Below are 5,047 nucleotides of genomic sequence, written 5' to 3' on the forward strand. Positions count from 1 at the left end.
GTTTTGCTTCTCTAGAGAACCCAGACTATGACAGATTCTATGAGTATACACTGGAATTAGGTATCAGGTTCTGGTAAGATGGCAAAATAGGCAGACAAAATACACAGACTCTCTTCAACAAAGAGAAGAGGAACCAATTAATACAGATACAAAAGATAATCATGGAGCCCTGAGCTTTGAAAGGAAGAATACAGAAGTGGTCTAAACTCCAACTAGTAGAAGAACCCAAAAGAAAAAGCAGACATACAGAGCTGCAGACTGTTAGTGATCCTGATGGCAAGGGCAGCTTGGATATTGCTAAGTGGTGATAAAATAAAAGAAAACCAAACTCATTGCCATCAAGTTGGATCCGACTCATAGCAAGCCCTCCTTGGGTTTCCAAGGTGGTATCACTACAGAAGTAGATTGCCCAATCTTCTTTCTGAGGAGTGTCTGGGGGATTTGAACCACCAGCCTTCTGGTTACCAGTCAAGTGCCTCAGGCTCTATACCACCAGAGCTCTTAAGTGCTGTTAGGACCTAAGAACTAACCTAAAAATTGGCCCTGCTAGCTAGGGGCTGCATAGAGGACTGCATTGGTGGCTGGTGAATAAAAGGAGAAGCGCCAAAGAGGGAGACAGGCTGAGCTGTGGACTTTTGGCTGCCCAGAGGGCACAGCCATTTTGATTACAAGTGCTTCAACCCTTTTGGATATTTAAAGCAACAGCATTCTCTCAGATTCCAGGGACCTAAGAATAGGCTCCACTTGCCAGGGACCACAAAGACATTCCAGACACTCAGGGCTGGAAAGTTACCAAATTCCCCTTGTTACTCTTATATCCCATACCCTGTTGGTTAACAGAGGTGTGGTCATCCCTCACTCCCACCCACCTTGTGGGCCAGCAGGAATTCCATCCCAGTCTGTGTGCTCTGATGAAGCCTAGGCACTCTGCTCTGCTCTAGCAAGAATTTTTTTTTTCTTTTTCCTTTTTTAGTTTGTTTGTTTTTGTCTGTTTTAAAATTATATTATCATTTCTTCTTTTTTTGTCCTTTTTATTACTATTCTTTCTTCTTCCCTTCCAAGGTTCTAGCCTTCTGCTTTTTTACTTTTCCTTTTTCCTGATTCTCATTTATTTCTCTTGTGGTTCTTCCCATTCCTTGCTTCTCTTTCTGCATTTTTCCCATTTTTGTCTTCATTAATCTCCTACACTATGTCTTTTCTCTTATTCCACCTTCCTCAGATAGTGAAGGTTTTTTTTTCCCCTTTTCTTTCACATTTCTTTTGACTTTTTAAAATATTTCTTTAAATATCTCCTCTCATTTATTGGCTTTACTTTTTTTTTCTTTCTTTTTTCTCTTTTTAGTGATTCTCTCTGTGTGTTTATGTGGTGTGTGTGTGTTTTTGTCCTCTTGCTTTTACTTTTTTGATGGTTTTTTGATTGTTGTTTTTCTCTAACTGAGTGGGAGACAGCAACCAAGCCCATATGACACAAACATTCCTGCACTCCTACAACACCACTTACTGAGGGTGAGCCACCACTTCCTTCTGCACCACCTGGCCCACAATACGTGACCACCAATAAGAGCCTGACTCATGATTAACTGTTCTTCACAAATAATTAACAGAGATATGTCCAGCCACTCTCATTCTCTATCACACCCACCAGGAGACAGGTGGTGAGTGTATAGTATAAGTGCTTCCAACTAGCAAATTGAGGAGCACAGTATCCTGCTTACTTAGATACATCCAAACAAAACAAAGAAAACAAAAATCTTGGGCTAATCACTCCAACATCCAATCACCATTCAAATATAAATACAACACAATCACAATGTCTCTGATACAACAGACCATCACAGTCCACAAAAAGAAGCAAGAGAAAGCAGTAGAAACAAGGTAGTAGGATACAGACCCAGAACACATCCCTGAGGAAGAAGCAGTATTGAAATTCCCTTACAAGGAATTCAAAAGAATTATATTTACGTATCTTCAATGGATTGGGGAGCCTAATGCATTTGACTGCTAACCAAAAGCCTGGCAGTTCAAACCCACCAGCCACTCCTCAGAAGGAAGGTTGGGCAATTTACTTCCATACTAATACCACCTTGGAAACCCAAGGAGGGCTTGCTATGAGTCAGATCTTACTCAATGGCAAACACAACCTCAAACCCAAACTATGGTATTTTCAAAGCCTCATACATGTGAAATTTGGACAATGAGTAAAGAAGAATGAGGAAGAGTAGATGTCTTTGAGTTGTGGTGTTGGCAAAGAATACTGAAAATACCATGGACTGCCAGAAGAACAAACAAATCTGTCCTAGAAGTGCGCCCTGAATTCTCCTGAGAAGGAAGAATGGCCAGAATTCATCTCAACTACTTTGGTTATGCTGTCAGATGGAATTATTCCCTGGAGAAGGAATACCATGCTTGGTAAAGTGGAGGATCAGCAAAAAAGGGGAATATCCTCAACGAGATGGATTGACAAGAGGCTGAAATAATAGGTTAAGGTATAGCAAGGATTGTGAGGATGGCACAAGACTACTCAGTGTTTCATTCCATTGTACATAGCGTCATTATGGGTGGGAACCAATTTGACAGCACCTAACACCAACAACAGTACCTAGTATTTTTAAGGTGGGTGTTATTTCCATGTGTTTGCTATTTTTCCATTAATCTTCCTATTTTTCTTTCATTTTATGGCATTGTGATCTGAGAAGAAGTCTTGTAGTATTTCAATATTTTTTATTTTTGAGGCTTGTTTTGTGATCTAATATATGGTCTATCCTCTGGAATGTTCCATGTGCACTGAAAATAATGCATATTTTACTATCGATAGGTGAAGTGCTCTGTACATGTCTATAAGGTCAAGTGGGTTGATTTTATTATTTAGTTTTTCTGTGTCTTTGTTGAGTTTCTTGCTAGTTCTTTTTTTCTTTTTTTCATGGAAAGTGGTATATTAAAACCTCTTACTGTTACTGTGGAGTCATCTATTTGTCTATTCTATTCTGTTAAAATCTGATTTATGACTTTTTCATAGGGTGTGTAGATATTTATTATGGTTATTTTCTTTTGTTCAATTGATCCTTTAATTGTTATATAATGTCCTACCTTGTCTCTTATGATGGTTTTTGTCTTAATGTCTGCTCCATCAGAAATAAATATTGCCACTCCTGCTGTATTTTGTTTGACATTTGCTTGATATATTTTTATCCAACTTTTTATTTTTAGTCTATTTTTGTCTTTGTTTCTAAGGTAAGTCTCTTGTAGACAGCATGTTGATGGGTCATATTTTCTTATCCAGTCTGCAACTTTCTGTCTCTTGAATGGTGAATTTAATCCATTTACATACAGCAAAATTCTCAACAAGTATGTATTTATTGCTGTCATTTTGTTATGTGTTTTTTCATGGTGTGGCTGATTTTTTATTCCATATTATTTTCCTATGCTGAACTCATTTTGTTGATGAAATGTTTATCATTTTCTTCATTGCTATTGTTTTAGTATTTGCTAAGTATTTATGCCTTTCCTCTTTTATATTTTGATGAGTTTTATTAGTTTTTCTTGAGGGTATTATGTGATTTATTATTTTCTCACCAAGTTTGAAACAGTCCATTCTATCTCAAAATCATCTTAACTTCTTCTCCATTTGGAAGTTTTGTGCCTACACCATTTATTCCCTCTTTTTAGGTTGTAGTTGTCTTCATTTGACAATTGATGTTTCTGGTTCCCTGTTTATAGTCTTGTAAATTGATTTTACTTTGGATACTTCTATAACTAGGTTGGTTTTCAGGTTATGCTTTTCTGTATGTTAATCATAGGTTTTTGTCTGTTGTTAGTTCTCCTTTCAAAAGACTCCTTTCAGCATCTTTTTTAAGGTTCGTCTTGTTTTAACAAATTCCCTTAAATTGTGTTTATCTGGAAATATCCTAATTTCACCATCATAATTGAGGGGCAATTTTCCTGGATATATCATTTTTGGCCAGGATTTTTTTTCTTTTCTTTCAGGGTTTTACATATGTTATATCATTGCTTTCTTGCCTCCATGGTTTCTGCTGATAAATCAGAGCTTAGACTTATTGATTGCTTTTTTCATGATTCCTGTGCTGCTTTTAGGATTCTTTCTTTGTCTTTGGTTTGGGGAAGTTTCATTACATGTCTTGGTGATTTTCCTTTGGGGTCTATCCTGTTTGAGGTTTGTTGAACTTCTTGAATATATGTCTTCTCGTCTTTCATCATATTAGGAAAGTTCACTTCATAATATGTTCTCTTCCAACAAAGCTTCATTAATTTTCTCAGTTGTTTTATTTGTCTCCTGATGTTCTGGAATTCCAATCACACATAACTTATTCCTCTTGATTGTGTCTAACATAAATCTTAAGCTTTACTAAGTTTTTATTGTTGTTCTTTTGTCTGATTGTACCCTTACCAAAGTAATATTGAAAGATTTGTCTTCAATCTCATTATCTCTGCTTTCATTGATTCAATTCTACTCCTTTGCCTTTTCAATTTGTTATCTATTTCTGAAATCTTAGTCTTAATCTTCTGGATTTCTATTTGTTTTTATGTGTTTGAATTTTCCATTTATTTTGTTCTTGTATTCTTTTCCTTAATTGTTCTGTAGTTTTGTTTTACTTTATTGTGTCAGTCTTTTCCTTTATCTAGCTCTTAATCCATTGAAGACACCTAAGTATAATTCTTTTAAATTCCTTATCAGGCAGTTCCAATGCCACTTCTTCTTCATGAGAGGTTTCCAGTGTTGGTTTCCTGGTTCCCTGTTTACACTACTTTATTTTCCTTCTTTATATAAACTGGAATGGTCAGTTGTCTCTGAAACATTGTGATGTTGTTGTATTTATATTTCTACTATATTTTCTAGTTTGGCAAATCTTAGGCATTCACTGTCTGTCCCCTGCTGGATATGATAGAGGATGAGAGTGTGTGCACAGATGTCTGTTTAGCTGTTTATGAAGAGTAGTTGGAGGCGGGGCAAGATGGCGGACTAGGCAGAAGGATTGCACAGACCCTCTTCAACAAAGAAAAGGGAAACCAATTAACACAGACACAGAAG

This window comes from Orycteropus afer, unplaced genomic scaffold, assembly GCF_000298275.1.
Source record: "Orycteropus afer afer isolate SDZICR_OR568_19922 unplaced genomic scaffold, OryAfe1.0 scaffold00229, whole genome shotgun sequence".
Lineage (NCBI taxonomy): Eukaryota > Metazoa > Chordata > Mammalia > Tubulidentata > Orycteropodidae > Orycteropus > Orycteropus afer.